This window comes from Dermacentor variabilis, chromosome 6 (genome assembly GCF_050947875.1).
Source record: "Dermacentor variabilis isolate Ectoservices chromosome 6, ASM5094787v1, whole genome shotgun sequence".
Lineage (NCBI taxonomy): Eukaryota > Metazoa > Arthropoda > Arachnida > Ixodida > Ixodidae > Dermacentor > Dermacentor variabilis.
The window spans coordinates 87,191,079-87,213,542 of NC_134573.1; the positions used below are offsets into that span (position 1 = coordinate 87,191,079).

General features: G+C 41.4%; 1 long non-coding RNA gene across 1 annotated transcript; it reads left to right on the forward strand.

Moving 5' to 3' along the window:
- The first annotated feature begins 12,794 nt into the window (after positions 1 to 12,794).
- On the forward strand, positions 12,795 to 21,111 carry LOC142584920 (uncharacterized). Its single transcript, XR_012828981.1, has 3 exons — positions 12,795 to 12,904; positions 18,110 to 18,169; positions 20,331 to 21,111. It is a non-coding gene; the product is annotated as an uncharacterized LOC142584920 (long non-coding RNA).
- Positions 21,112 to 22,464: the final 1,353 nt, after the last annotated feature.

Genomic DNA, 22,464 nt, shown 5'->3' on the forward strand with positions numbered 1-22,464 from the left:
GGGAGACTTCTTTTACTTAACGTTTTCGGCTGGTGGACCAGCCTTTGTCAGAGTACAGTGTACTCTGACGAAGGCTGGTCCACCAGCCGAAAACGTTAAGTAAAAGAAGTCTCCCAAAAAGTTCGTCGTCTCTTTCCTGCGTATATATATATATATATATATATATATATATATATATATATATATATATATATATATATATATATATATATATATATATAAATAGGCTGCTGCAACTATCAGCTGGTGTAGAGAGAGAGGGAGGGAGCAGTAATCTTTATTGTTAGACCAGGTTTATTGAGTCCAAAGGTGGGTGGCCTCCACACTCCAGGGAGCCATTGCTCGCTGCCGCCGCCCGAGCCCTGTTCACCAACCGTCGCTGGCTGTCAGTGTCTTGCGTCACCAGCAGAGCATTCCACTGGTCTTCCGATTCTTCGTCTATATCCGCTTCTTTCTGCATGTTATCGCCGGGTGGTGATGATGACGGTGGTACTTCACGGTTATTTCCGCACACCAGCACCATATGGCGCAAGGTGTTGGGCGTTTCCGGCGGGCAGAACTTGCAGTGTCGGCCGTAGGAGCCCGGATACATGACGTGCAGCAGTGTTGCATGCGGGTACGTTCCAGCCTGGAGCCTTCTCCAAGTTACCGCTTGCTCCCTACTAATCGTCCTATGCGCGGGCGGGTAGCGACGCCTCTGCTTCCTGTAGTGCGCCAGGATGTCCGAGTACTTCTTGGATATCCGTTCATCATCCTCGTCGCAATCGTTGGTCCGTGTTCTCTGCGTGTCGGAGATGGCTCGGCGTGCATCATATCGAGCCGCGGCGTGCGCCGCCTGGTTCCCCGCGAGAGACGCGTGTCACGGCGTCCAGAGGAATTGTGCTGTTTCTATCTCCGCGTTGGTCAAGACCTTAAGTGGTGCCTTTCCGATCCTTCCATCCACACACCTCCTGCATGCTTCTTGCGAGTCCGTCACCACGGTAACCAGGGTCTTTTTGCACGTTGCGATGGCCAGGGCTATGCCCAGCTCCTCCGCTGTTCTCGCGTCCTTGACACGTATATGGATGTGGCTGAAAGTTGTTCGCTCGTCTCGTCGGCCACGCTGATTGCAAATCGGTCGTTTGTTCTGTACGCAGCTACGTCCATGCATGGACACGTAAATAAAGAAATATGCGGGGGAGGTCTCAATAATTTATCTGCCGTGTGCCTCCTAAGTTCTATCACGAGTTGATTTTGAGGGTCACTCTTGATGGACATTTTGAATTTCTCGCGTGTACGGTCGCTTCTCAGTATTAGACATTAAGAAGCAAAAAAATGTCCCATAAGAACAAAAATATTGGCAAAATCTTGAGTGACGTACGGGCAAAAGGTTCGTTGCAGTTTTCCTTCTCTCATCAGAGTTCGTGCAGTAGTTAGCCTAGCTCTATGCAGAAGGAGAGTTTCCAGGGCCAAACTACGTTTGTATGTCCACCCGCTTTTCACCCTTAATCACCACACATATGCTTTCTGCTCACCTACTGATCCTCGCTGGTAGAGAATTCATGAATAAAATGATATTTTCCCAACCAGCACTTGCATACACTCATAGCTCCTTCGCCAGACTCATTTTACAGCGAATCATTTACGGCAGCTATAAGTTCCGGTATCCAAACTGTTCTGCAAATAAAATTCTTCACTAAGGACGTTTATTCGTTCAGAAAATGTGGCGTATTTTAGTTGCGATAGTCGTGCATGATTTGACGTGTGTTTATTTATTATATGAAAAAGTCAAATTTATACACCCTACCTCTCCGCCTTTTCAATTACATTGTCGAAACGCTTAGAAAATTTTACCCAATTTTAGTGTCTTCAAAAAGGCAGTGATTCTATATTTCGAAAAAACTGCGGGCATTCAATGCGTGACGGGTACTAAAGTTTCAGATGCGTAGGTTTAAAGTTTGCTTTAAATGTAAGATAATACTTGTCTTATCCCACTTTTTGACAAGTTATACTAAACGTGTATTTGGTTTTCCTGTCTCGTCGTTGTATTATGCGAGGAACATTGTTGATAGCTCTTTTAAATAGACCTATTCTAAATATTTACGTTGTGTTGACTAATTACAGCATCTTTAGAGGATTGCTTATGCAACTGTTTCTCACAAATATGAGGCCGCCATCAACTAGGCTCTCCAATCTGCCAAGAAAAGTCTAAGTTGGGCCAATTCTATATTTTCTGCCTATGGGGTAACATTATGTGCAATGTGCCGGACTTTACCGTGTTTTATTTTAATTACAATCGTAGCTTATTCTACGGAATATTCTCTGTATTTTGTTTTCCTTGCCGTTTACGTGCTTGGTAGCACATTTGTCATGGGTCCTTGCTGAACAAAACAGTGCACCTTCCTTATAATTATTGAAAATTATTTTTAGGCAATCAGTATTACATGGACAATGCTTAAATTGTGTGGAATAAATATGAATTTATGCAAAACGATAGATGGGCAATTGATCTGGAGCGTTATAAGTACGTTTTGCAATCAAACTGAAAATAATTCCGATGCCCAGAAAAAAGTCACGAACGCATTGGAGATCAGAGTCAGCAAAGAAAATGGAGGACTGCAACATTATAAGGAATATTATAGTGAAGTAAAAACTGTGTGGGTGAGTTACTGACTGATATAATTACTAAGTATGCGAACGAACGCGTTATATGCGGGAAATTTCAGTGTTCGTCAGTGCCTTCATGACGATAATCAATGAATTTGACTTTTAAAAGGCAATACAAATTCTTATTTCAATTGATAAAAACAATATTACTCTTCTTGAGTGGATTATGTTGCTGAGCAAATTCGTTCACGTCTTGGTGGCACATATTAGCGCTACTTGCAAATAAAGGTTTAGTAGAAGAAATAAGAAGGAAGAATAGTGAGACCTGTGACAATGATTGCACGATATGACGCAAATAGCTGATGCGTTTAGAAGGACAATTCATGAAGACTTTGACCAATTTACTGGTAATGTTAGCTCGTGAAATGGTTTGCTTGGCGCGTTGGGTCAAGTTAAAGGGTTACATGTTAGCGCGACTTGGAAATAAAGACTTACTAGGAGGGAGTATGCAGGAAGAGAGCGCCAGCGCTGTGACATTGAAAGCACAAAATTAGGCAAATATTCGTTGAGACGATAAGTGGAATTCAGGAAGTTCGGGCCCAATGTACTAGCAATTTGGGTCGGTGGAATAGATTGTTTAAAATTGCTAGATAGAGTACTTTGCAAATGCGTCATCCTACAGATGCATCATACAGGGATGTCATTATAGGTATTTGGGACGCAGATACAAGATAAAATTGGAATACTTGTATCTGATACAGCACTCGTCTTTTGTGTTTTACTATACTTTAAAAGAATATTTCTTCATTTAGCTCAAATGTAGTGCAGCTACAACTTAACATGTGTTTAGATTGAAATCTGTTGATTCCAGTCAGCAGTTATCTTTCCTTTGTTCCTTTAAGATATGCTTGCAAGTGCCATTGTTCTGATATTTTTTGCCGTTCAAACACAGTACTACATCTCAAATCATCAACGGTCTGAACTGCTGCACGAGCAGCAAGCCTACGCAAATGCGTTATCAAACTGGGGATTTTTTTCATGCTGCCTTTATTGCCAAACGATGCACTGCTTTGCTGTCCATTAATAAAACTGGTCAATACCATTATTTCTTCGTATCCATTTGCAGTTTATTATTACTCCAACATTAGGGGTCTCTGTGTTAGTGCGTAATATACGCACTATTAGCAAGGGCCAGTCGCTCAATATGTGTGTGACTTCCGCCACATGAGTGTCGAAGTTTTTGAAAGTAGCTGAGAAGCAGGCCTGCTATATTAGCGAATATTTGTAAGGGTTGACAAACGAACCATACGGCAACTATCTCCATGTAGGCTGTTGTAGTTTATACCGGAATTTGTGTGGAGGGGGTAATTTTGTCTACTTTCGCAGCAGTGCATAATAATTTCGTGGAACGTGCCCATGCGATGCCTCGCAGATCTTGAAAAAGCACATAGTGTTCCACATGAGCTGGCACACAGAGTGTAATTGGAAGTGCTCAGCTCTCCGCCAGAAGCTTCCGGAAAATGAGCTCCCGAGTGGGCACAGGGAACAGAAGGCACGTGCTTGGCAAGAGGCACGTGCTGGTCATCTTGTCGTTCTCGAGAGATGGCTTTAGACAAGCGTGGAAAAATATTTGAAACTTTCGACAGATTTTGGCTCACAGTGTGAGAAATGTGCTACAAAACCATAGTAAATAACAAGTTTACGAAGGCGTCAATAGTGACCACGGAACGTCTTTTAAACCTAAAATCGGTGATTGAAAAACTGCTCACTGATTAGTGACAATGCACAGGAAGCAAAGAATGGAATATCAAATGCAATGAAATGAAGAGTGATAAATTTTATGTTAAGGGGAAGGGTGGAACATTACTTTTTCAACCTGTTAAAGGGTGCATGATTCTATTAAAGAAGAAGGTGGTGGCGGTGATCTTGACGAAAAATATATGAGCACTAGTTGGACGTCCATTTTGGAGTTGCGGGATTCCGCCTAATGATCATGATTAAAAAGGTGGTTAGGGTTTATTCTTTATTATTACTATTTCCGTAGAGTCTTCAATCACATCAACTATGTTTCGTTATTAGAAAAATTTGCTTGTCCTATAGACCTCGTCTCTATGAGCATATTTTACCTGCTCTCTGTGACTCTGGGTGGTTTTGTAGATTATTTCAGAGGTGTATCTTGTATAATGAGATGTACGATACTAATAAGATGTATTGAAAACGAAGGTACCTATACGAATTTTACCTAGTGAATCATGATGCAGATGCAAGTTACGCAAATAGTATATTGAGATAGTACATAATATGCACGTACGAGGACGAAGCAGAAAGTCTGCCGTAATTTCTTATTAGACAAAAAACGCTACATACCGGTAATTACAAATATACGTACTATTCCACGTACATGTAACTATACTTTCACATAGTCTCCACAGCGGTTCAAACATTTGTCCCATCGCAGCACTAAATTTGAGATAGCCCTGTCACCAGTAGGCGAAGCACGCGGCCTCCCGGGACGTTCATTGTCTTGCACGACTTCAGGGCACTTTGCGCAATCGCAACGTCACTACTGCGCACTTATCAGGACTAGTCACCTCTCCCTACACGTAGGCTCCATTTCCTTCTGGAATTCGATGCGCCTTCGTCTCTTGCTCCGTAGAAAACGAAGCACTTCATTGCTCGGACGCCGTGGACGTGTGAAGCCCAACCCCAACTACAACAACTGATAGCAGCGCCAAGCCGCGAAGGTGCTGGTAGATAAGGCCGGGTTTGTCCAAGAAAGTTGCACCACTGGGAGTGGATATGTTGACTTCGCCTACTCGCCGCTCTTGCATTGAAACGTTGGAACGAATGGTCACTTCGATGGCTACTGCTACCCCGCTTGCTCACACAAGCATTTTGGCAGCGTTTGTCCACACTCATCGAGTGTGATATGTTCATGTTTGCTTGGGCGCAGTGATACCACGCTTGTTATTTCAGTTAGTAAGCGACTATTTCGAAGTGTATGCGGTCCATAAAACCACTATTCTTCGTATAGCTTTTCACAAGTTTGCTCTCACAATCGATGTTTCGCTTCCGGACGAAACAGCGACTTCTTGCTCCTTGACGACAGGCACAGCCTTTCATCCCCCTCCATCAACAAGCAACGCCAAGAGGTGAGGATTGTTTCTTAGTCTATTCATCCTGTACTTTTGCATTTGAGTTTTCTTTCTCTGTCACAGCAACTCCCTTACCAGTCTATGCATCTTTTGCTTTGTAATAATGCTTCAACGCATCGGTGCACTTTTTGGGGTTTATTTCACAGTTGCATACTAACGTTGCGTTCAATGAATGGGCGCACGCAGCTGTGAGCAGCGCGTCGCCTGGGATTCATCATGCATGCCATCGCTTCAAAGCACACCTATATGCCGTAGTCTGAGCTGAACTAGACACATACCGCTTATAGAAAGGATGTTATCCAGGACTTGACTATGAGCGGAGAAACACCAAGACACGAAATTTCTTTCTGTATATTTTGTAGTAAACACCGAGCGCACAAGAATGATGTAAATACTAATCAAAGCTGCGATGTCTACTCCTTCTCTTGAACGAAACCGGTATGTCAGCGTAGGGTTCCGTTTGTGTTTTCCATTTTCTTTCTAAATTTAAGAGATACAAAATTCCAGTCTAGGTAAAAGCACTCGCTAAACAAACCGGAAATACATGCGATCTATTCAACGTGACCCGTCGCTGAAGGCACACTCTATCATGTGGGATTCTATCAAGAGCCTACGAAGAAAGGAGAAGCCATGCGAGGAAGCCAATTAATTATGATCAACTGAATAATAGTGGCGACAAACTTGTCATGCTGCTCGCTGTCCTAGCTGTGATCACGAGTGGCAGAATATAACTATACACCAAGAATTAACGTATATGTAATGTAGGTAGCTGCAATACAGTCGTGCATCTTTTACAGTAGAAACGCTTTCATCTGACGATGTCTGCAGTGACCGCGGCTAACAGATTTATCTGCAACACTGAAATCATTCCGAAAAAGTGGCGCTCAATGCTCTAAGTGGTGTGGTTGGAATTTTACTCAATTCCTACCGAGGTTTCTCATAATATGCTTCTGGCATTTTAGCGCAATTATTTTAAAGTCATTCAAGTACAATTGATATTCTCATAGCGATGGGGCATGCTGGCTTAAATGTTAGTTAGTTACATTCATAAAAGTTATGGTGAAGAATAAAGGGAAACTTGTGTTTATATCGTCACTTCCAATTTCTTTCGTATCAGGCATGGCTGCGTCTGCATGCCATGCTCACATTTGCAGCACTAGAACTCAGACAAAGTTGGGCTGCCGTTGAGAGGCCGGTCTTGATGAGTTTTCTTCTGAGAAAACATCTTTTGAGGAATGCACTTTCGATGTTGTTTTAGGCAAATATTGCTGCATACTAGACCTCAAAAATAAATTTGACTTAGAAATGCTTTGTGTTACCGCCGCATAGGCACTTCTTGAGTATCAGAAATGTGTTTTTAAATCTAAGGTGTGACCACAAAAATGATAGTGTATGCAATTGAGCCTTAAGAAACACGGAGAACAAATGTTGCAAGCTGATTTACGCACAAGTTGATGTCGAGTGATGTAAAGTTATCCAAATGCTGTTGTGGTGGGAGGTGGGGTGTTTCAATGCTACCAAGTATATTGAGTTACGTGCTAGAGGAACAACGTTTGAAATAAATTTTCTTTATTAAGAAAATATGTAATTTTTAATAAATCGTTATTTTCACGTCGCGCTAAGACATGTTGGGCAACTGGTCTGAGCCGTGTCGAAGATACGAGAGGCAATCATGAATTCTTTGGCCATATTTTAGCCAAATAACGTACGTAAATGCCAAGTAAACATATCCATTCCCAGCGGTGGAACTTTCCTGGACTCTTCCGGCCTTATCTGCTGGTACGGTGTTGCTATCAGTTGTTGAAGACGGTGGTTGCGCTTCTCCCGTGCACGGCATACGACGCATGAAGTGTTTCATTTTATATGGAGCAAGGGACGAACGCCCATGGAATTCCACAAGGAAATGCAGCCCACGTAAGCGGAAAGGTGTCTCGCCCTGATAAGTGTGCGGTAGCGGTTTTGGGAGTGCGCAAGCGTCCATGAAGTCTTGGAAGTCTTGCGTCGCCTACTGTGACAGAGTTATCTCAAATTTAGTGCTGTGATAGGACAAATTTCTGAATGGCTGTGGAGACTATGTGAAAGCATAGTGAAAAGTTGTGGAATATTATGTATATTTGTAATTACCGGTATGTAGCGTTCTTTGGCTAATAAGACATAAGGGCCGATTTTCTGATTTGCCCTAGTACGTGTATCTTATGCACTATCCTAAGATTATTATGTATGTATTTTATTATTATTATTATTATTATTATTATTATTATTATTATTATTATTATTATTATTATTATTATTATTATTATTATTATTATTATTATTATTATTATTATTATTATTATTATTATTATTATTATTATTATTATTATTATTATTATTATTTTTAATGGGCTACCAGAAGAACTTTTTGCTATAAACTCTATGCGGAACCTAAAAACCCATTTGAGAACACTGAGTTGATTCTTTTGTTCTTCTACAGTTGATGCTTAGACGTATGAGATTATGTATTATAAGCTTTGCTTCCTTGGAGTTAGTACGGATGTCCTTGATTCTGGCTTTGTGATTGCCTTGTTTTTCTATTTCTTCAGCTGAACCTATTGTTCCTTTCAATGTTTTGCTTGTTGTTGCCATTTTGTAACCTCTGCCGCAAACTGCCGGGCCCAGTCCTTCAAGCCTCCTGTTGGCTTTGACGGGCCTGAACCTTTCTGTATCCTCTACAAAGTGGCAATAAATATTATTATTATTATTATTATTATTATTATTATTATTATTATTATTATTATTATTATTATTATTATTATTATTATTATTATTATTATTATTATTATTATTATTATTATTATTATTATTATTATTAATCTTATGCGCTGTCCTAAGTAATTATCGAATATGCTAGTATAGTTTGGGACCCATACACCAAAACTAGCTGTTCTAAACTTGACCGAATACAGAGGCTAGCCGCCAGGTTTATATTTAATAAATATCGTCGCATCCATTCTCCAACAGAGTTATGCCAATTAGCTGATCAAGCACCCACTAGAGCTCAGAAATAAATACAACCGATTAAAATTCCTGTTCGAAGTTATTCACAATCACGTAGGCATTAAACCAGATGATTATTTTGAGCTTCCTATGAACGCGTCAACGAGGCATCATCATAGTATGTACATTCCTCCTCCACTCGCCCGCAATGATTTTTTTCAAGTTCAATTTCTTTCCTAGGGCGATAAGAGTCTGCAATTTGTTACCCGACTTTCTTGTAGGCTCGATGTCCTTAAATACCTTTTTGGAAAGTCTTAAAAGCACCATTTTTTTAATAACACATAGTGAATTACCCAATATGTATGCATTTACTTTTACATGTGTGACTTCTATTATGCCTATGACGATGCGGTGCGAAATTGTGAATGGTTGTTTATTACTTTCCCTTGTATGTTGTAGTTCATACTTTTCGGTTTTAAGACAAGCTTTGTGAGTCATAGCTTGTAGCTCGGTCGCATTCTACGTATCTTTTGTTGTTCTTATTCTCCATTCCTGTAATAGCCCGATGAAAGCCGACAGTATCAATAAATGAAATGAATGATGAATGAATGATAGTCTGCGTAATTTGCATATGCATCATGATTCACTTGGTAAAAAGCGTATAGGTAGCTTCATTTTCGATACATCTTACGAACTATCGTACATCTCATTATACAAGATACACCTGTTGAAATATCTACAAAACCACCCGGAGTCACTGAGAGCACATAAAATTTGTTCATAGAGACGAGGTCTTTATGGCAAGTAACTTTTTCTAACAATTAAACAAACATCAATATCTGTCGAAAGTTTAAAATAATTTCCACGCTTGTGCAAAGCCTTCTCTTGAGAATGCCAAAGACGAGCCTCTTGCCAAGCGCGGGCCTTCTGTTCCCTGCGCCCACTGTTGAGCACATTTTCCGGAAGTTTCTTCCGGAGAGCTGAGTGTTACCAATCAAAGTCTGTGTGCTATGTCATATGGAGCACTATCTGATTTTACGTATCCTGAAAGGGATCTCATGTTGAGGTCCCACTACATTATTATGCGCTTCTGCGAAGCTAGACAAAAATATCCCCTGCACCTAAATCCCAGTATAAGCTACCCCAGGCGACGTGGAGGGATTTGCCGACTGGCTCATTTGTGAATCCTTACAAGTATTCCCGAATATGTCAAGCCTGCTTCTCGCCTACATTCCAGAGCTTCGACGTCCTCGAGGCCGAAGTCACACATATATTGAGCGATTGGCCCTTGCTAATAGTGCGTATAGTATGCACTAACACCGAAAACCCTAATGTTGGAGCATTATTTAACTGCAAATAGACACCAAGCAATAATGGTATTGACCAGTTTTATGAATGCACCGCAAATCACTGGATCGATTCTTAATATAAACAGCATGAAAAAATCCACATTTCCGCAACACATTTGCGTTGGCCTGAAGCTGCTGCAGCACTTGAGACCGTTGATGAATTGCGATGCAGTACTGTCTTGGAACGGCAAAAAATATCAGAACATTTGTACGTGGAAGCGAATTTTGAGGGAAAAAAGGAAAGATAACTTCCGACTAGAAACAACAGATTTCAAACTAAAGACATGTTAACATGTAGCGGCTCTACAGTTGAGACTAAATGAAGAAATATTATATTAGCGTATAGCAAGAGAGAAAAGGCAAGTGCTGTATCGGATACAATTATTCCGCGTCCATCTTGTTTCCGCTTCCCAAATATTTATGAGTACTTTGCATCCGTATGATGAGACACTTGCAAAGTAACTTTGTCTAGCAGTGCCAAAATATCCAGTCCACCAATCCACATTGCTAGCACATTGGGCCCGGTTTTCATGAATTCCGCCTGTCGTCACATCAGATATTTGCGTCATATTCTGCACTCAACGTTACAGTGCTGGCGCTCCCTTCCCTCATGCTGCCTGCTAGTAAGTCTTCATTTCCTGGTCGCGTTGATATGTAACCCCGTGACTTGAACCAACTCGCCAACAACCCATTCCACGAACTAGTATCGCCAGTGCATTGGTCAAGGTCTTCATGAATTATCCCTCTAAACGCATCAGCTATTTGCGACATATCGTGCAGTCATTGTCACAGGTCTCACTGTTATTCCTTCTTGCATTCTGTACTAAACCTTTATTTGCAAGTTGCGCTAATATGTGGCACCTAGACTTTAAACAATTTCGTCAGTGACAAAATCTTCTCCAGAAGAGTAATATTGTTTTTAGCAATTCAAAAGGAATTGATATTGCCTGTTAATACATCACTTTCATTATTTATCGTCATGAAGCCACTGACGAAGACTGAAATTTCACGCATATAACGCTTCCGTTCACCTGTTCAGCAACTATATCAAAGTCTAACTCATCCACACAATTTTTACTTCCCTAGAAAATTGATAGTAATCTTGGGGCCCTCCATTTTTTTGGTTGACTCTAATCTCCATTGCGCTCGCGACTTTTTATGGGCAGCGGAATTATTTGCACTGTCATTGCGAAACGTACTTATAACGTTCCGGATCAACTGCGCACCTATTTTTTGGCAAAACTCATATTTATTCCTGACAATTTGAACATTGTCCATGTAATACTCATTACCTCGAAATAATTTTGAATATTTACAAGGAAGGTGCACTTTTTTATTCAGCGAGGACACATGGACACATGTGCTACCAAGCACGTAAGCAGCAAGGAAAACGAAAGCAAGCATATCTTCCGTACAATAATCTACCTTTTTAATTAACATAAACACGGTAAATGTGACCCCCATTACCAGAAATTATATAAAAAACACGGCACGTTATGCGACCCAATTACCCGAAATTATATAATTAGCCCAATTTAGAATTTTCTTGGCAGATTGGATAGTCTAGTTCATAACGGCCTTATAAATGTGGGAAACTGTTGCATAATCAATCCTCTAACAAGGCTGTAAATAGTCAACACAACGTGAATATTAAGAATAGGTCACAGCGTGCTTCTCATTCAAACGAGCGATCAACAACATGCCTCGCATAATACAAGGACGAGATATCAAAACCAATACACGTTTAGCATAATTTATCAAAAATTGGGATAAGACATGTATTATCTTATATGTAAAGCAATATTCTAACCTACACAGCTCAAACTTCAGTACCCCTCACGCCTTGAATGCCCCCAGTTACTTTTAACTCTAGAATCACTGCCTTTTTGGAGCTACCGACAGTAGGGCAATATTTTCGAAGCGTTTCAAAAATGTATTTGAAAAGGCGCTGAGAGAGGGTGCATGCATTTGTACTTTACATATAATAACTAAGCACACGTGAAATCATGCACGCATATTGCGACTAAAATACGCCACATTTTCTCAAACAATAAGCATCTCAAGTGACGACTTTTTTTTTCCAGAAAGGTTTGGATACCGAAACTTATAGCTGCCATAAATGCTTCGCTGTAAAAGTCTGGCGAAGGAGCTATGAGTGTACGCAAGTGCAGGTTGGGAAAATATCATTTTATTCATGAATTCCCTATGAGCGAGGATCAGTGGATGAGCAGAAAGCACAACTGTGGTGATAAAGGGGTAAAGCGGGATGACGTACAAAAGTACTTTTACCCTGAAAACTTGACTTCTCAAAAGAACTACACTAACTGCTAAACGAACTCTAATGAGGGAAGGAAAACAGCAACGCACATTTACCCATAACGTAACTCAAGGTTGTGGGAATATCTTTTTTTGTGGGACATTTCTCTGTCTGTTATGGTTATGTAAGCAGCGACCTTACACGCGAGAAATTCAAAACCTCCATCAAGTGATAACCTCAAAGTCAACTCGTGATAGAACTTAGGAAGGCCATGGCATATAAATGATTCAAACGTCCCCCGCATTATTTTTAATTTGGTTTTCTCTACACCAGCTCACATTTAGAGCTGAAGATAAGCACAGTAATTGTTTTTCTAAAATGTCAACTTTGAACACGAAATGAATATAAAAGCATTCTTCGTCATTCTCGACGGAATATGCACGTCATATGTGTTTGCTTAATCGAGTAGATTGAGCACGTGACTTCGAAGTGCGAATATATAAGGCGATGGTAAGAGCTTTTGTCAACGTCGGACTCACGTCGTCTTCGTTGCATCTGCTTTCTTTGCATCTACTCTAGAGGTGAGAGAAGCATACACTTACATTTCGCTTTACCAATAGGCAACGTTGTCTTTAATTATCAGTACTTTGAAGGAATTATCGTATATGCCTCGGTATATCTATAAATATTACCCTTTCATCTTACAACACTTATTTTACTATGTGACGGTCTTTGAGCCTGGAATCTATCTATCCATATATCTATCTATATATCTATCTGTCTATCTATCTATCTATCTATCTATCTATCTATCTATCTATCTATCTATCTATCTATCTATCTATCTATCTATCTATCTATCTATCTATCTATCTATCTATCTATCTATTTATCTATCTATCTATCTATCTATCCATCTATCTATCTATCTATCTATCTATCTATCCATCTATCTATCTATCCATCTAACTATGCAGCTTTGTACGACGATCCAGTCGGCAAATTGGTCACCCATTTTTCTTTATGAGTTATGTGGTAGTGATGGTGAAGTGGTCGTCGTCATCCGCCGCCGTCTTTGCAGCTTCATCATTCGACTCTCGTCCTGGCAGCGTCGTCACACACCTTCGTCGAAATGTAATGTTTTTGGCCGAGCTTGAAAACTGTACGTAGCATATAGCTGCACAGTGGAAGTCACAGAATTAGCATTAGATATTCTTAAGGAATTTAACTTCAGGAATGTGGCTTGTCGCTACACTGCTTGAATGTTAATCGTGTTACCATCGCCTATCATTGTGAGAATGGGTCGGCTAAAAAGTTTTCATCACCACTATTGCAGCCGATTTCCGTCTTATCGGAAAGTCGTGAAAATTTAATTTTATTCCCCGAGAATTCCCGCCATATTTAGCGTCAAGGTATAAATACAAACGCTATAGCAGGTGGAGTTACCCTCTAGGTTTCAGGCCGTTTCAAGCCGTTGAGTTTGGCGCCGCCTTCGGCGTGAGCGTTTGCCGCGGGGTTATCCTTGTTGCGCTATCGATACCACGTGTGCTGGACGGGGGCAGATATTTAGAGAGTCTCTGGAGACGTGGAATGGCTTTCCCCAGAAAAACATCAGTTTCACCGTAAGGGTCGAGCAATGAATGCGACACCAATATATTGGAATATTACACCAAGAGAAAAATTCGTGGCTCTCGTCGTTGCGTGATTTAACGCAAACGTTAGCTCACTAAGTAAAAACTAGCTATTGTGCTAGGTCGCCCTGAATGCTGCTATGAGAGAATTTGATTTGTGTTCATTTATCAAAGCCACCGTCTCTACTAGCTACTTCACAACCATTTGCCGTATCAGGTACGTTTCACACCACTTTCCAGGCCGAAGCCCCAGGTTGGGCATATACGCGCGTATAGTAAAACATTTTCAAGTTTTAGCTTCGTTATGGTTTCCCACATTTAATCTTTGTCAGAGCAGATATAACTTACGAGACATGCTCTGTTGGTGTTTTGTTGGATGAAATATTTTCTTGGGTTTCGTTTCTCAAAATTCTGTGGTAAGATTTTTTTGATCATGCAAACCTGGTATCGGCAACTATAGCGGTGCAACAGTATGACAGTATTACCCTGTATCCCTCATGTCTTATAGCGCGTTATGGTATATAGTACATGTATACCTAAATATATATGGAACCTGACCGCGACGGTGAAGACTGCATAATAAATTCTCTTAGTGTCAAAGTAATTGCTATCGCAGCAGAACAGCTATGTGGATGCACATTGAAACGCTTCCATAAATCGTTGTGGTGGCAGTGCGAAGACAGTGCTCTGCATAACGCTGCAGGGTTGAAATTCGCACCCACACAGCCCACTATAGCGTTCTTACATTGGACTTGGAGTTGTGCTGGTAAACCCGAGAGACGGAATGAAATCCTGGTCGCGCCAGCCGCATTTCAATGGCGGCGAAAAGGTTCTTGCAGTATCAGTTCCGTGCATGTAAACACGGAGTCCCCCACTACGGGCTTCTACAAGTTCGTATGGTTCTCTTGGTTCATAGAACATCAGCATTTAATTTTTCATTGTTGTGATGCACTGATGTGCATCGGAGTGAGCGAAGCGTACAGCGAATCTCACTGGAAGGGTTCAAAAATATGGCTGGGTATTGCCTAATGGCGTCTGGTTCCTGTGAGTCGCGTCTCGTGCCCAGTTGCGTTGGGCCACCTCAAACATTGCTGATAGCGCTCTTCTTCACGGAAGCACTGAAATACGTGTGTAGCTGCTACCACGCTCTTTTCCCTGTCAAGAATTGTTGCTTAGTTGCTCTGGGGTCTGCCTTGCACCAACTTTTCTCACCCATGTATATTTAAAATTCTGTGCGATGAAGAGTTGATGTGTAATGCCGAACGTTGACATTGTGGTCAAGGTTTCTCCATTCAGGCCATGCAGTACTTTTCTTCAACAACCGTTATGTGTGCTTGAAAAAGAAACTAAGAAAGGACTAAGGTTAGGCCAGTAGCAACTAAATCTCACATCGCAGGAAGTCAGGTATATATTGCAAAAAAATTGTTCCTTAAAAAGGACACTTTATCCAGCAATGATTTTCTCAATCTCTGTTTTAGGCATATTGCGGCTGTTCTGAATTTATAATGGAAAACTTCCGAGGGTTTTGAAATAAGCATGTTTGTATGGAGAATAACTAGAAAGTTTGAAAGCAATAACACTAACTATTTTTTCTAGTGTTCCCAAATCCATTCTCATGTCAAGCACAGAGGCCGCATGACAAGAGCAGACTAGATGTGATGGTAGAGAAACACTCTATTGAAGGACATATTTCTGCGACAACATTAACAGGAGGCTACGAAAATATTGTTAAATAAATGGAAAGCTTGATTGGTCAGGGGTGTGGTTACATTTACGGAGAGATAATTGAGTGGAAATTATGCCATATTTGAGGGTATAATATAAATGCCTCTTTTCTAGACACGCATAACAGTGATGTGTATCTACAGGACAGTACTGTCGCTGTTAGTATTGTATTTTTTTACATCATGTAAAACTTGTTAAGCGTTGAAAGAGATGCAGGGCACAAATAATATTTCATGGGGCAAGTTTTCACGTAATAAGCTTCAATTCACATGCGAGCCAGTGGGAGGTTCTCAAAGTGTCTATAATTGGCTCGAATTGACAAAAACTGAGCAGAAATAGCCGCAAATAGTGAGTAAAAAAAGGCGTGAAATTATGCATCATTTCTGGCGCATAAGAAGCTGTTTTTGCATGCAGGATTATCGCTCCTTCTGATAACTGCCATAGATCGGAACCTCCGGAAACGAAACAGAGGTGGCAACATTAGCCTTCTTACAGGTTCTTTTTTTTTTGCAGCTTCCGACTTTTTCCTTACCGTGCCCAAATGTGAGACCCTTTTTGGTTTTCGTTTTAAATCCCCAAAGTGGTCCCCAATCATTCCGGCCTTTTTTCTGACATGCGTATTGGGGCAGAATCTTTTCTGCTCTGGATATAAAAAAAGCGGAAACAAATTATGTCTCGTCGCTACCTCCTTTAGGGGGTCTTTGACCGGGATAGTGAACTTACAATGTTATATTCCTGTTTGCTTAAGGTCACGTGTTTGCGGTTCTCGAGGATATTGTTGCGGACAACAAACACAATTTTTGCCTACGTTATTTCTGTGATGAATGGGTAGAAAATTTTATTGAAGCCGAAATGGCCACACCGGGCACGCCAACGCGTATGAGCGCAAGGCCACTTTGCCGAGATAAGACGCGAAAGACTCTGTAAAATCTGCCCGCAAATGAAACGATCAGGGCTGTAGTCGTGGGTGGTAAATACTCATGTTTCTGTTTCCTTAGGGGGTCAGATAGTGCAAAAAGTGCCATCGACTCATACACCTGGAAGTAACCCGCCTTGTCGCGTCTGTTGGCACCTTGTTGGCTTGCAGTGGTAGCTCGAAGAACAAAAGTTTGGCAACTTTTGTTGTTCCTCTAAACTATGTGCCTGATGCCAGAGACTTCCCAAGTATGCGGGAGATGTCTTTGCGGTAGATATAGATTTACAATCACGCGCCGAAAGCGAATGCTAGCATCAGTGTCATGCACGGTGAAATCTGACGCATAGGTCAGCACTACATTTGCTTCTCCTGCGCCCGGCTTGGCCACCGGTGAAACAGCATAAAAAACATATTGGAAACCAGTAGCGCAACCTTAAACTTGTAGCGTGCATTCAAGTGGAACAACTCAACAAAAATGTATGGTGAATAGATAATTAATATGTAACATATACCAAGCATAACCCATAGGTGCCTTCTATGTTGTCCATATATCAGTGTACATATCTCAGTAATGACTTGTCACGTACTACTGTATCGGTGTCACAAGCCTTGTGAGATTAGATAAGACTGTTGATTAACAGAATTGGCGTCATCATCAAACACACTTAAGATACAGAAAGCGCAGTTTTTGTGACAGACGGGAGCATCTTGTAAAGAACCACCGCAAAATCAACTGATTAAGTACCTCTGAAATTTGGTGAGGCTCACATTTAGAGAAATATCCGAAAAGAATTGTGGCCATGTTTCAATTTTAGTCTTGGTTCAGAATATTGTGGTGTATGTCTCATTATTGTATTGCCATAAGAAAATCGAAATGTGTTGCATACACTCATAAATAGGGTGTCCTTTCTTATATATTGTCATTTGCTAATTTGATTTTGTCTTGAAAAAGGATGAAATACGATTGGCCATGTAAAAACGTGGAGTCTCACGACCACGAAAATATCTTTATCGTGATTCTGAGGTAAGGCTCAAAACGCTTGAAGCAAAGAGCAGAAATCGCCGCAATAGCGCGTATTCTCCGTTAGGAAGAAACGGACAATATACAACTATATATTAAAGAATGACTTTAGTTAGGTTCTTCAAGCGTGTTCCTCAGACAAATAGCAGTTGCAATTATAAGACCTGCATATAAACAATTGTAAGATACATAGAATATGCAGCCTGGTTATTGTGACGCTCTTGTCATTTTGTAAGCATATCGTGGTTGTAGTCGATTGTTTCTTCACAAAATAATCAGGAGAACTCTAAATTTCCTGATGGAGATTGAAAACCATTATGACATTTGTCATTACGAACTTTGATATCATTACAGTTCGCATTTGAATTTTACGACTCATATTTAAATGCTAAAGAAGATGAGCAAATCCAAATATTTGTAAGTTGCGTAAATTGCGGTCACACAATACAATATTTTGACCAAGTACAGAGGCTTTTTCTTTCCACCTCTCTAGAGGAAGACATGGACAGCTTCTTTCGGAAGTTCCTTCTCATGGTGGTTGCTGCCGCACTCGGTAAGATGACTCACCAAATCACGTATTGCCACAACATGACGTGGTTAGGCACCCACGGGAAAGGTGACAGCGACAGGATTCCGTAAATCGGTCGTACGATAGCTTAGTTACATTTGCGTTCGTGGCCATATATGAGCATAGAGATCAAAAATAAATTTCAGCTAAGATTCTCAAGTAAAACGGCGATTCCCGCTGTCACATTCTTTTGTTTGGGATGCATAGGTAACATGTTTGCCAAGTTTTAGTTTCATTTGGAATCGATATGCTGCATTTAAAATCACTTACACGTTCTTATAAATGCCTCAGCGAATATTACTTCAGGCGCTTTGGGTGAAATTCATTAAAAGATTGGCTTTCTGGCTCTAAACGAAAGGTGGCAGCGAAGCCATGTGACGCGGCCAGTAACATTTTCGCTGCGTGCCTTGAATGATTGTGTAGCAACAACTAGTGGTGTTTCTTTAGGTATTATTTTTTTTCAATGCGATAACGTTTTGTTGTGTGTACGCGTGCATTAGGAAACTACTCAGTTTCAGCTACAATGGGGAGCAATATACTGAGTAATGACACGCCATTTCGTAAGCAATTATACGCTCTCAACTGTGAACCTACTCAAAGGGAGCATCTGGAGTTTAAAGCTCTTTATTGCATAGTGTGGGCACAGCTTGCTCTGTACTCCTTTGTAGAATGAAGCAACAAACTCAGTCACACCAACATCATAACCTGTTATGTTCACGTATCATGGGCTACCACACAGCCGGCTATAGAACAATCAAAACCCCCAGAGGCACACGGGGCTTTACTTTCATTATACCCATACCCGAACTGCATGCTTGCACTGGAAGCGATAAGTTTGGGGAGCCGCTGCGCGTGGGGTCCACTAGGGTACGCCCTACTATACGTATATGTGCGCAGAGTGGGCGATAGGGGATCCGAAAATTTGGTTGTGGGAGTTCATAGTGTTTTAGTTTCTTTTTTGTTATTTAATTTAGGTAGGACATTAGGCAGTATAATAGCAAGAGTTTAGTGGCGCAACCCACCGCCCCGTTCCAAAGGGTATGCTCATAACATCTATCCAACATCCATACATCCTTGTATAAGAGGTTGTTTATGCGTTTTAACAGTCTGAATTTAGTGGCTGTTTGAATCAGCCTTTCGTTCTGGCCGCAACTTTCACTGAATCTTCTTATTACGAAAGCATTATATGTCGGATGCCGCAGAAAACTTGGCGTTCGCCCCAACGAGCAGTAACAAAAATTATCAGCACCCTCAGTAGTAAGAGAGAATTATTGTTTGAAACAAATTAAAGAATTGTGACTTAAGAGGGAGACGTGTGAGTTAAAGGGAAGTCAAAAACGGGGATATAAAGAGTATTAATTGGAATTAAAGGGGATAGATTCGAACAAGGTGAGCTAAAGTTGGAAAAAATAATTGCAAGCTTGATTAACAGAGAAAAGGGAAATCAGATGATATGAAATGTAATATAGCGGAATAACTTGTGTACAACTTAAAAGAAAATTGATTAAAGAGTCATTTAATGGTTAAAGGATGCAGTAATGTTGGTAGAAAATTAGAACGAGGTGTGCTAGGGTACATTAATAGTGGTAAGCTTACAGCACGGTGGACTAGGAGCATTGAAGTAGATTCGTGAAGGGCACCTGACATTGTACGACATAACGAGTCATGGACATTGCAAACAAACTTTGGGAACTCTTTGTGCCTTCGCATCCAAATGAGGTAAGGATAATTAGGTGCCTGTCATTTCCTTAAATTGGTTGATGAAGGGAACCCTGAAGCAGGATACAACGTCATCTGTAAGACCAAAAGAATATATGTTCTCCCTATCCGTTGTGACTACAATTACACACTCAATGTATCTGCATTTCGGAGGATATTGCACGCATGTGAAAAGCCTCACATTGTAGGCATTCTCTTTACAAGGTGATCTTCTGTCTTGGTACCACAGATAATATTATTTGAGACTGCGCAAACATCTTCGTTTGCTATATTTTAGAAAATATTGACTCGGCTATTTACTTCAGGATCACAGTTGAAGAACGAGGCTATATCAATAAATAATTATCAATTCGAGTGCATGAACTTCATTTCTCCTCCCTAAACGGAAGACACAAGCAAATACCGCCGTTCATTTGTTCCTTTGCAGCGACGCTGATTATTTCACCAAACGAAACTCGGGCAGCCGCACCTGTTGCCTTGGATCTTCTCTTTTTGCAACGTGGACATCAAAAAGAAAATTCCAAGTAAAGGCTCATCGGTATGAGACAGTGTGTACGATCTACGCGGCATTCACGAAGGCTGATTCACATTCAATAAAATGAATCAACAAATGAGGTCTCGAGTGAATAAATACCTACCTATCATTGGAGGCGAACTATATCCTTTGTGCTCAGTGCCCCCTTCTTTCCATTTCCTTTCGTGTACCCGCTCCTAAGTTCTGCTATGCACTGGTTCCTTATTGTTACCTCACCTCATTGAAAACGAACGTTTCTTTCATAAGTTATTTAGTGTTAGCTTTTGAATTTAATTTTACTGCCGAGCAAGTACGTGCATTTTTTCAATTTCTAGCGCACCTTGTGCTGCAGTACATCTCAATGAAATGTTAAAAAAGAAAGAGGAACATCTGTGGATTCCAGGCATATTGAGTATTGTTGCTAAACAAACAACTTCTTTTATCATTACCTACATCTCTACACTTCTATGTATCTACATGCTCGGCTTTTTCGGCTGCATATTTCACTTCTCTATAGTCCAATTCTTCTTTCCGTAGCAGACTTTTTCAATCGTCCGTAGCTGAACGCTGCAATGTCGATACAGGCTCTAGTACCATTCTTTATTCTCCGGTTCTCTCTTCCCACAGTTCTTTTGTTGTCGACTCGTTCTTGACTTAATTTCTTGTATAATAATAAAGCGAGTAGATTTGTCTTCTTCTTTTGTTTGATTTCTTTATTCGTGGTTGTCTTTCCTCTATAGTTGGTAGTGGCTGATGCTTGGTGGCGGCATCGGCGATATGAAGATGCCATAGGGAAGAACGCGTGCTCAAGCAAAACCTTGTTACACAGATTTGCTATGCTAAGGGGGTGCACTATCGTGCGTGGGGCTAGTGGGGAGCAGGGGCAAGAGGGTGCGGGGTGGGGGTTGTTGGCTCACTCGCTCGTTCGTTCCTTCATTCGGCCTATTGCTTTACGTACGCTATAATCGTCGATTTTCCTACTGCAATTATTTATTAATGGTACGGTTTACAGTCCGTACACGGTGGCACCATGGCAACCCTTTGCAACCGCTTTCCATTAACAGTGCGCTGGCCAACGTCGACTTCGTTAACAAACGGCTGGTATTTTCTACTGCAGAAATGATGGGTCCGGCACCAATTTTCGAGGAAACTGCACAATGTGACGAAATTCCGCACTCCAGCAATAGACAGAGACAAAAATTCCTATATGGTAACGAACATTTATGAAAATATGTCACTAAGTAAAAACGAACAGCAAACTACACCTTAACACTATAAACACTGTACACACTGCTTAAATGATATTGCGCGACATAAAAAACGACACGGACGTGAAAGAAGACGACACACCAAGCGCACTGTACACACACGAGGCACTACAATAACTACCTATACACACGAAAGCAAACAAGCCCTCAAGTAAATATTGTTCCTCCACTCGACTAATTAATGTGACATGTCCACCAAACAGACGTTCTAAACGTCGCCTGTCGTGTTGTGCTCCGGCCCAGCTTGACAAAGGACGTTGGCCTGCGTGGTTCCGACGCAGCGTGGGCGTCGACCTTCGACGAGAGCGGTGAGGTTGTGGTCTTCCGCGGAGTCCCGCGTGGCACAGAACGCGGTCTGGGGCAGTCGGCTGTTGTGCTGCTGACGTGGCCAGGCGAATGCCTTCCTGGCACGGGACAGCAGCCGGTTGCGTCAGCGTGGGGTTGGACCGGCACCGCTGAGCACCGCCACGGCGACGCAATCTCGAGCTCGAGCTGTGGCTCGCCAACTCACAAACGTCCCCTATCTGGTCCATTGTCCCCGAAGCTGCTGCCTCCTGTCTCCAGGGCACAGCTGGAGATGCCACTGTCTTGCTTCTCGACCACATTAGCAATGACAGCTTATCTCCGCCTGCGTGTCCCCCTTATTCATTTCTCATTTTTCTCGCGCTGCAGGCGCTTCACGTACTTCCCGCCTGCGCGCCACTCCACGTTTCGACGACCGGTGTTTTCGTCTTTTTCACATTATTTTACAGGTCTTGCCGGTGACTCATGACACACAG